General features: G+C 33.5%; 1 long non-coding RNA gene across 4 annotated transcripts in view; it reads left to right on the top strand.

Moving 5' to 3' along the window:
* The window catches only part of LOC103677078, a 52,778-nt gene extending 45,811 nt beyond the window's left edge, over nt 1-6,967 (top strand). For all 4 annotated transcript variants that reach the window (XR_572317.2, XR_572314.2, XR_572316.2 and 1 more), the window contains exons 8-10: nt 3,705-3,845; nt 4,592-4,691; nt 5,636-6,967. This is a non-coding gene — a long non-coding RNA (uncharacterized LOC103677078). The remainder of the gene's footprint in view (nt 1-3,704; nt 3,846-4,591; nt 4,692-5,635) is intronic.
* The last annotated feature ends 4,935 nt before the right edge of the window (nt 6,968-11,902 follow it).

Raw genomic sequence — 11,902 nt, 5'->3', positions numbered from 1 at the left:
TTTATTTATTTATTTATTTATTTATTTATTTATTTATGAGAGAGAGAGAGAGAGAGAGAGCATGCACACGAGTGGGAAGAGGGAAAGAGGTAGATGGACAGAGAGAATCTCAAACAGACTCCTCACTGAGCACAGAGCCTGATGTGGGACTTGATCTCATGACCCTAAGATCATAACCTGAACCAAAATCAAGCTCCTGATACTTAACCAAATAAACCATCCAAGTGCCTCGAGATTTATGGTTTCAAATGACTATGAGAAAAGAGTAAATATACCAAATAAATAGCTTAAACTTCTACCTTAAGAAACAAGAAAAAGGTTCAACTAGAAAATCAAGTACAATGAAATAAATAATGAAGATTTGAGCAAAAAAATGAATGAAATAAAAGTAAAACCCAAAATAACTTAAAAAAACACATGAGAACAGAAGTTAGATTTCTTCAAAGGTTAATGAAACTGACAAGACTTTAGTTAGACTGAACAAGAAACAAAAAAGATGTAAATCACTGAAATTAGGAATGAAAGAGGGGCATCACTACTGATTCTGTAGATTCCATCAGAAAAATTATTTGTCTCCTGTTTTTTTTAATGTTTTTTTTTTATTATATTATGTTAGTCACCATACAGTACATCCCTGGTTTCTGATGTAAAGTTCGATTGTCTCCTGTTTTCTTGAGGGAAGATGGGTATGGAGGAATACAAGGTTTTAGTTCCACTTAAGACTCAGCAATGTGCCACTGATATTTAGATTCCCATCGATATCAGTGCTTATTTCTCTGAAGCTTCCAGAAGGTCTCTTGACACTACAGTATCACCCCTTCAAATTTATCTATGTTTCTAGCCAATGTTTATTTTAACTAGTCAATAATTTAATCGATTTTAGGAGACCTTTTGTTATCTCGGCATTATATATATACATTAATGTATATGGTGAGACACATTAATGATACATTAATGAAATGGACTTACATGGTGAGTCCTCCACATTTTCCATTCCTGTGGATTCTAGGATTTTTGGCATTTCTGTGTTTAGACGAAAGCATAAAGGCATAGTTGTTTTCAGGCATGAAGATGATATTGGGCCAAAGTAAGGTATGTGATTGAAAGAACATCCCTGAGTCTTTAGTAGCGTGTCCTGTTGAGTATGAGCACTAGAAGAGAGTAAGAGACTACTCTAAACACATTTCATGATGAGCGAGAAGACTATGCCCTCCCTACCTGTTTAGTTATTTTTCTCAAATTACTGCACACCATGATTCTCAACGTAGTTGATGTCATACTTCTGAGGTGAAGATTACTTCTTGGGAGCAAAAGAAATCTTAAATATTACAGTGGATCACGGCCCTCCAAACAGCCACCTTACATAAGCAGATATATAGCATATCTGTGGTATTAAAATTTGGGGGTATGAAAACGAGGGGGAAATGTCTAAAAAGGATATCCACACAGGTGATAATAATAAAAAAAAAGGTTGAGAAACACTATCATACTAGTCTAAAGAAAATCTATTTCTGCCATCTAACTGTAAGAATCAAATGTGATGGAAGCTAGAGCAGTTGCTTCAGTTTGTCAAGATTTCCTCAGCAGCAGCAGCAGCAGCAGCAGGTTTTACAGAAACAGCAGTTTTAGAAGATTGTGTTTCTTTTCCCATTTAGACTCACTTAGGATCTTTCTCTAGTTATCCTAATGTAGATCTTAAATATTTTCTGAAGAACCGTGTCTGTGTGGTTCCTTTGAAGGGAAAGTATGCTTGTCTTTCATTGGGACTTTCAGAAAACTCTGAAGTCTACACCTATATATTTGCCAACAGCAATTTTCAAAACCAAATTTTCTCTGAGACCAGAGAATTATGTATGTACAATGATATACCATTTACTTTGGCCCCTGAGATTTATAAAATTTGTTCAGCAGGAGCCAAAGTTATATTGGAAACAAATTATCTATAGCTACTCTCAGATATGCCAAGTATTATGAAATATGTGGATCTTATAAAAATAACATCTTTTAAATACCTGTTGTTAAAATCTTAGGTAAGATTATTTTGGGGAAAATACATTTGAAAATAGAATTATAAGATACCACATTGTGATAAATGTTTCTTAATTTGTCAGCAGACAGGAAATAAAGAAGACAGTATTGTATCAATATGTTTATATTCAGAAGACAAAGACAAATGTTTTTTTAATACATTATGTTAGTCACCATACAGTACATCCCTGGTTTCTGATGCAAGGTTCGATGATTCATTAGTTGCGTATAACACCCAGTGCACCATGCAATATGTGCTCTCCTTACTACCCATCACCAGTCTATCCCATTCCCCCACCCGCCTCCCCTCTGCAGCCCTCAGTTTGTTTCTCAGAGTCCATAGTCTCCCATGCTTCACTCCCCCTTCTGATTACCTCCCTTTCTTTATCCCTTTCTTCCCCTACCGATCTTCCTAGTTCTTATGTTCCATAGATGAGAGAAATCATATGATAATTGTCTTTCTCTGCTTGACTTATTTCGCTTAGCATTATCTCCTCCAGTGCCGTCCATGTTGCAGCAAATGTTGAGAACTCGTTCTTTCTGATAGCCGAGTAATATTCCATTGTATATATGGACCACAGCTTCTTAATCCAGTCATCTGTTGAAGGGCATCTCGGTTCCTTCCACGATTTAGCTAGACAAATACACTTTTTAACAATTATGTTTTTTGATTAGTTTTTCTTTAATATAAAGGTTAACATTTTACACCTTTACATAAATCTAGTATTTCAAGATATTTTAATAGTTGACATGATAAAAGAAGAAAACCTAAATATATTTGATTACCTTTGTGATATGATGTTCTGCAGATGACTTCAAAAAGGTATTTTTAGGACATTGCTTTAAGTTACACACAGTGAATTTGAGATCAGTAAATAACACGGAAGCCATTGTTCTGTGCAGTTTTGAGGGTACTCTGAATATAGTAATCAAATGTATTCTTCATTTTATCACATCTACACTTTATTTTTATACTGAAGTTGTTAAAACTGATGGCTTACAGTATATGCTTTCTTCAAAATCATAGATAAAAATGCTGTATTTATGAATTCTTTTAAATGAAGAATGGTTAAGACTTACTATTATTACACAAGAATTACACAAGAATTTGCCCTTTTACTAGATGATTGCTTTGGGGCAAATATTAGACTGTTGTTATAAAAGTAATTTAGTTTAATTCAATCTTTCCAAATATTTAGATATTATTGATATGTATATTTTCTTCTGAAGATGGTCTTGGAAAAACTGATAAATAAAAGCTAGAAACAATTTTCTTCTGCAAATGAAATTGTTGGGAGCTTCCCTTGGACTTCACCAGATAGTAATAGAGAAACCATATTTTTATTGACCTATATATAATAGTAAAATTGTTTTATTATATGTAGTCTTAATACAATAAGAATATTTTACTTTGCTAAAAGAATTATTAGCCAGCCACTTTTTGGTTTTATTGGATCTCAGGGGAAGGGAGAGCAGTGCACATTTGAAGGTTGTGTGCATGACACACAAGGACTTAATACCCACCCTTCCTAATCTGTATACCATGGTACCCATAATTTGTGAATGTTTTATCGTTAAATTTGATTACATGCACAACTGTTTGTGTATATAGGTACATTCATATTTATATCCTCATATTTTTTAAATGTTATTTTTCCTCTTTTTTTCCCTGCCAGGTAATGATGGATCCTAGAAGGGAAGAAAAACTGTCTATGCCTTTGCCTTTCTTGAATGCTATCTCCAAAGAGTGAGTTGACAACTTAATTTAAGTCACTGGTTCTCCATTGCTACCTGCGGCCTTTTGGATGCTCTTGCAGGTATGACTATATTATCAGGGAACTGCATATTTACTGGGAAAAAAAGCCCAAGATGAATAACAGTTGATAGATCTTGCTCTTCTTAAGCTTGATGACATTTGGTTGTAACAAATATCATTAAAAACCCATCCAAAACCCAGATAATAGTGGGTACAGTAATTGGGAGTTGTGTCTGTGAGTCCTAACAGGTCTTACTAAATGGGGGACTTTTCTCAACAACCACTCCTAAAACTGAATCAAATTCTACAAGACCATTTATTAAGTTTCTTCTCAGGTCTTTATTTCTATGTTTGATTAATCAAATGGGCTTTTAATTTATTATGACCTGACATTTTCAGTTTACTTTTGGGGTACAAGTACCTATGGATTACCAGGCATAGAATAGGTTCTCAATAAAGTTTTATTGAGTATAGATATATCAATTATTTTAAGTGATTTTGTAAACAACCTAGCCAACTAAGCAGAAAATGATAAATGATTGGGGGGAAAAGAGGCATAATTTTCAGTTGGATTCAAGCAAACCAGTCAGTCTTGGAAATGCACAGGAGAGAAGGGCTCTGCTACAGTGTGCTAATATTGAAAGGTATAGAGTTGTGGTGCAGTTAGCTGTAGTTTCAGAGCTTTGTGAGAGTAAGAAATAGCTTCCAAATGAAATCAATATGAAAGAGTACCAAAGAATCACATCCCAGCATCTAGCTGATTGACCTTTTTCACTAGAAGGGGCATTTCTCATTTTTTCCCCTCAGATTACTTCTTGGGAACTCTTGGGAGTGAATGATACCAGTAAGTCTCTGAAACAAGACTCTTCAGACAAGGAGACTGTGGTCCAAGGGCCATGCTTTGAAGGTAAGTTTTTGTCAGAATAGTCCTTGATTTCTAGGGGCAACCATGTCTGGGTAGGAAAGTAGATGGTAGTTTTCTGAAGATTGATGACGTTGAGCTACCTTCTAATTGATCTCAAGGACCAGAATGAATAGTGATTTAAGAGATAGTGCTTCTCCGGGCACTGGGTGGTGCGGTTGGTTAAGTATCCAACTGTTGGTTTTGGCTCAAGTTGTGATCTCGGAGCCCTGAGACCAAGCCCTGTGTTGGGCTCCATGCTCGGTGCAGAGTTTGCTTAATACTCTCTCTTCCTCTCCCTCTGCCCCCCCTTCTCGAATAAATAAATAAATAAATAAATAAATAAATAAATAAATAAATAATCTTTTAAAAAAAAGAGATACAGCTTTTCTTATATATTCTCTTATATATATACAGCTTCTCTTTATATATTTTCTATATTTTGGTTAATATGTTTATGGTGAATATGAAAGATTTCCTTAACTTTTCTTATCCAATAAACTAAGCTCCTACTTGACTGAATCCATTGTGTTAGCAGAAAGTTGTTGAATGCATGAAATTCAGTGATTCTCAATAACTATTAGACTGGAAGGAAGAAAAATAGTTTTGTCTGAAATAATTGATCAGATGAATGAGTGACCTAAAACTTTAAAGAGCCAACACAGAGGAAAGGAGACAGATAAAATTCTGAGATAATTGGAGGTGTCTATCAGTGCTTAGCTCAGCAAAGAAGAAAAAGTAGCACTGATGCTGATTTAGGAAGATTTAGTCATTTTTCTGGCCACAGGGTGAATGCAGCAGCTGAAAATGTGGCTTTCTTTGTGTCCTCTGGATAGATTCAAACATAGCACATGTAGAGGTAGAGTATATAAGAATTTCATAGCCCCCAATGGGCTTCTTAGAAAATGTGTCCCTCACCTTTGCCAATTTTCCCCTCTGTATCCTTGCAGGTGGTGACCACAAATGTGAGGTGGATTTGTTACTGAGGGTGCCATTACTTCTACCACCAGCTTCCTCAAAATAATGATACACTCTGCTTTATGCTTGGCGATTCCTCTCTTTCCTGTGTTGCAGTGGACACATCCTGCAGATAAGAAATGCTTAACTGAGAAATGCTCATGTTGGGATATCATCGATGAGACTTTAATTTGGGCATGGTGACTGTTTCCCTTGCTGCCACTTGACTCAATCCCAGGAGCCTCAGTAGAGGAAATATTATTGCACAAGAAACTCAAAATGGTGGAATTGCTCAGTGCTCCCATAAATATACATTTATAATTTCCATTTGCCATATGGTAAAAAATTTAAATAGGATATATTAAGAAACTGCACATTTTTTCTCAAAAATTCAAAGCGTATTTAAATATCTAAAATATAAATTAAGTGCCCTCCTCTCTCCCAATTCTTCCCCCAGAGTTTTCTTCTCTTAAGAGAGTTGTGTGCATTCTTTAAGCAGATAGATGCACACACACAGACACACAGACACACAAACTATTTTGGGGGGTTCTGGAAGTGGGGCCATATTGTACACATTCTTCTGCAAATTACCTTTCATTTTACAGTTTTTAATACCCTTTTCTATTTCAGTAATATACATCTGTGTCATTTGTTGAATGACTGCACGACTGTTTTGTAGATGAAATATAATTAAATGTTATAAGTTTTTCTCATCCATAGATATTTGTTAGCACAAAATTTCTGTGCAATGAACCTCCCTATCAGTATTTTTGCATTTGTCTATTATATCATAATAAATTACTTAGCAGTTGAAATACTGGGATTAAGGATATGCACATCTCAAATTATTACAAGATTTCCTTAAAATGTGGTAACAACTTTATCTTCAAATGGCAATGAATGAGATTGCCAGCCTTTCCACAACTTCACAGATAATGGATTTTATAAATGCTTAAAATTTTTTGCAAATGTGATAGCCCAAACTATTGTCTTAAATTGTATTTCTTTTGTTTTTGAGTTTGATCATTTTTTTCATATGTTTATTAGCCATCTGTATTCTTTAATTTCCTTTTTATGTCCAATTTTGGGGGTGGGGGTTTAGTCTCCTGATTTTGAAGAAATCATTTATTATTGGGCAAAAAGGTTTGGATTGTCAAGCTTTACAGATATTTTTTATGCACTTTTAAACTTCATTTTTGTTATAAGAATGTGTATGATTGTTATATGTCCAAGTATAACCATGTTTGCTTTTATGGCTTCTGAGTTTCATGTCATTTTGGAAAAAATATTTATACTGATTTCATAAAACCGTTCACCTATGTTAACTTTTATTCTTTTGTCTTTCTTTTATTCAAACTCTTAAATCATGAGAAATTTTTTTGATTTGAAATCTTAAAGTTGCCAAGTTATTTGCCATTACTTGCGATTATTTGCCAATAATTGCCCATTTATCTGTAATGCCATCTTGCCCATGTGCTGTATTCTCATCTGTGACTGGCACCATTTTTGTTCTGTGGATCTGTGTGTCTCTTCTTCTGCCTCCTGTCTCATGTGTCTTCTTGTTGGAAGAAATTACAGTTTAGACTGCAATTTCATCAACTTTAATAAATTAATTTAAGGGAGAATTTGGTTTTTAATAATATAAGTCTTCCTATCCAAGAACAAGGTATGTCTTTCTTTTTATTAAACAATTTTAATTAATGTTAATATTTTCACTTCATGATGGGGGTTTTTCTTTCAGTTTCTTTTATCCCTTGATATTTTTTCTATATCTGTAAGTTTTGTTTTGGGGGGTAAGTGTCTACCTTACTCTTTCTCATGACTTTTCAGATTTTGTCAAAGTACATACTAAAACCTTTGCTAATATGGATCATTTTAATTCTTTCTTTCCAAATGATCTTGATTTAATTATGTTGATAATGTTCACTGACTGGTACTTTCAGAGCACTTAAATGTGGAACTAATACCCATCCTTTATTTAATCAGTTTTTAATGGAATGTTTCTTGGGTTTGACCAGGACATTGTTGCTGGTCTATTACCCAAAAAGACTCCAAGAAAAAAACTATAATCAAGAAAAGCTCAGTGTGTTAAACTTACTGCAGCAAGGGAAAACACCACTTTGACAATGTTTATTAGTGTTCTAAAAGTAGGCTTGCAGTCTGGACCGATGTGATTTAAGATTTTTAAACAATAGAACTGGTTAAGAATAGACAAAATTTGTCAGGCAGTAGTATAAGGTTGGCAAAAGAGTAATATGAGGTCCTTGATGTGAGTCTAGATAATCAAATTTTTGTCTGATAAATGAACTGTTTGCCTATGTGAATAAGATGTTTTCAATGATAGAAGAGCTATTAGCTTAGATGAGAAAACTGTGAATGTATTTATTTGTTTGCAGTTCTGTCTTGTGTATAGGACTCTGCTTGGGGTGGTATCAGGTCCTAGTCCCAATAGGTAAGTTATTTTGATTTAGGTGGTCTCAATCATCAATGATACAGGTGAATTTTAAATTTGAGATGTTTTGTGTATCATGTTAGGTAAGTTTCCCACTTTATATATATTTCTTAGAAATTTTAATCAGAACCAGGTGGCAGATGTAATAAATGCTTTTTGCATAAACAGTTATATTATTCTTCAAACTTTTATTATTGTGAAATAAGTTGTATTGAAATTTTCTTTTATTCCTTTAATGAACAAACCCCATTTGGCAAAAAAAAAAAAAAAGAAAGTTTTGCTCTAAATTTACTACTAAATTATGAGTATCTTAATTTGATTTGGATTTTTTGCAAGTATACTATTAAATGAAGTTGATCTGTAATTTTCTGTATTTGTCATATTTTGATGTCGGATGCTCTGGTTCCATTAAATTAATTTTGAGGATTTTTTTTTTTTTACTCTATGCTATAGAATGGGTTGAAAAGCTTTGGCATTAATATGAATGGTGAAGTGAACACATCAAATCATCTGAACTCTCCTTTGTTTTTGATGGTTTGAAGTAGAACTGAGGCTATCTAGAAAATTTTCTCACTTTTTTCTATGGCGATTCCTTTTGTTTGTTTGTTTGTTTGTTTTGCATCTTATATTTAACTTGTTTTCTCCTAGAAAATCACAATCCAAGCAGATTTTCCAACACAGTAACATGATGTTATGCAAAGTGTTCTTTCATCACTCTATTAATTTCTCAGTTCAGTTGATACTCATTTTCATTCCAGTGTTGGTTATTTCTGCTCTGCCTTTTTTTTTTTTTAATGAAGTCTGATTCATGGATTTTGAGAAGGATTAGCTCTTCCTTTTCCTCTCCCTCAGTCAGCTTTTTGGTATAACTTCTCAGTGTGGGTTTTTTGATGTTTTAATTTATTTATATAGTTTTCTGTAGTCTTCTGTGTTTTTAAATAAATTCTGAACATGTATAATCCACTTATTTTCGCTTGTTTTTGGTAATGAAAGATTTGTTCTATTTTAACTTTTATAAAACTTCTCATTATGAACACAGTATAAACATGCAAAGTATAAAGAGAAAATGAACAGTAAACTTGCAGACACCAGGAAGCCAGGTTCTACCATTATCAACAGTTTGCCACATCCACTTCATGTTTATTATAAGGTATTTTCAAATAACAGAGAAATTTTAAAACTTCTTTCTCCCCAGAATCATTTTTAAAATTGTATATTTGTTACAAATAATATATCTTACAAAATTCAAAATTCGCTGGAGGATATTCAGTGAAAGGTAATTCAGCTTAATCCTGTCCTTTATAACTACCTATTTTCCCCTTTCTAGAGAAAACTATTGTTATAGCTTCTTGTTTCTCCTTTCTGACACACACTCACACACACACACACACACACACACACTTTGTAATGATCTGTAACTTAGTTTTCTATATTTTTGTAATGTATAAATATTTTACTATTTCTGGGGACACCTGGGTGGCTCAGTCAGTTAAGTGTCTGCCTTCAGCTCAGGTCATGATCCCAGGGTCCAGGGATTGAGTCCTGCATCGGGCTCCTTATTCACCGCGGAGCCTGCTTCTTCCTCTGCCTCTGCTGCTCCCCCTGCTTGTGTGCTCTCTTTCTCTCACACAAATAAATAAATAAAATCTTTTAAAAAAATAAATATTTTACTATTTCTAGCAGATCAATTCATATCAGTATTCACATCAATATTGAGAAGCTTTTTTAATATTTATATTCTTATACAGCTAACATTTCCATAGTTAAATGCATAGATCTTAACTGTATAATTCATTGGGTTTTCCTAAGTGTATACCCATGTAACTACTACCTTATTCAGGAAGTAGAATCTTTGTATTACTTGAGAACCTCCCCTGCTGTCTCCTTCCAGCCACATCTCATTCTCATAAGAAACACGGTTCTGATTTCTATAATAGATGAGCTTTGTCTGTTTTTGAGATTACTATAAGTGGAATCACACAGTATGTGTCTAGCTCCTTCCACTCATCATAATGATATTAGAATTCATCCATGTTATTCTGTATATTGGTAGATTTTTAAACTTGCTCCTTTTAATTGCAGAGTCACATTCCATTGAATGGGCATATTATAATTTACTTACCCATTCTCCTGTTGACGGACATTTGGGTTGTTTCTAAGCATTTTGAGTATGTTAGCAGATCTCTTATGTAATTGCCTAAAAACAAAATATGCTTGATCATAAGATAGATTTTGCTTAACTTTCTAAGAAACTGCAAAAATATACTCTAAATATGTGGAAGATTTTTACACTCTCAGCCAGTGCTGTATGATATTTTCAATTACTATCCATTTTCACTAACCTTAGACATTGTCATTCTCTTAAATTTTATCTATTTCAGTGGGTGTGAAGTGGTATCTTATTGTGACTTCAGTTTTGAATGTGGTTATTAAAAAGATAAATAATTTTTCATGACGTTAGCTGTCAGTTATAAATCTCATTTGGTAAAATTTCTGTTTCTTTTTTCCAAAGTTTATTTTTTCTTCCAAGTTTTTATTTAAATTACAGTTAGTTAACATTCAATGAAATATTCAATTCAGGTGTAGGATTTAGTGGTTCAACACTTATATACAGTACCCAGTGCTCATGACAGCAAGTGCATTTCTTAATTCCTCATCACCTATTTAACCTATCCTCCCACCTACCTCCCCACTGCTAACCATCAGTTTGTACTCTATAGTTGAGTCTATTTCTTGGTTTTCCTCTCTCCCCCCTCCATTTTTTTTTGTTTGTTTGTTTTATTTTGTTTCTTAAATTCCACATATGAGTGAAGTCATATGGTATTTGTCTTTCTCTGACTAACTTATTTTCCTTAGTATAATACCCTCTAGGTCTATTCATGTGGTTGCAAATGGCAAGGTTTCATTCTTTGTGATGGCTGAGTAATATTCCTTTGTGTGTGTGTGTTTGCGAGTGTGTGTGTATAATCTTTACCCATTCATTGGTCAATGGACAATGGACATTTGGAGTCTTTCCATAATTTAGCTATTGATAATTCTGCTATAAACATTGGGGTGCATTTATCCCTTTAAATTAGTATTTTTGTCTCCTTTGGGTATTTTGCAAATGACATATCTGATAATGGCTTAGTATACAAAGCATATAAAGAACTTATAAAACTCAACACCCAATAACAAATAATCCAGTTAAAAAATGAGCGGATGTGAATAGGCATTTTTTTTTCCAAAGAAGACATACAGATAGCCAACAGACACATGAAAAGATACTCAACATTACTCATCATCAGGGAAATACAAATCAAAACGACAAAGAAATATCACCTCGTATGAGTCAGAATGGCTAAAATTAACAACACAGGAAAAAAGATATGTTGGCGAGAATGTGGAGAAAGGGGAACTCTCTTCCACTGTTGGTGGGAATGCAAACTGGTGCAGCCACTCTGGAAAACAGTATGGAAGTTCCTCAAAAAGTTAAAAATGGAACTATCCTATGATCTAGCAATTGCACTGCTAGGTATGTACTTTATTATTTTAAATAATTTTAGACATAGTAAATTTTCAAAAATAGTACAGTTTATACGTATTATTTACTCTGCTTTCTTAATGTTGACGTCTTATGTATTTGTTACTGTAACATTAGTACATATAACAATTATTGAAATCTGGAAATTAACATTGACATACTACTATTAAATAGTCTGAAGACCATATTTTAATTTTGCTAGTTGCCTATTACTATCATTTTTTTATAGTTCAGAATCCAATTCAAGATTCCACATACATTTATTCATTGCATTTCCTTGTCTTA

Source organism: Ursus maritimus, unplaced genomic scaffold (assembly GCF_017311325.1).
Source record: "Ursus maritimus isolate PB19 unplaced genomic scaffold, ASM1731132v1 scaffold_27, whole genome shotgun sequence".
In the NCBI taxonomy this organism is placed as follows: Eukaryota; Metazoa; Chordata; class Mammalia; order Carnivora; family Ursidae; genus Ursus; species Ursus maritimus.
This window is presented reverse-complemented; position numbering and strand designations above follow the sequence as displayed.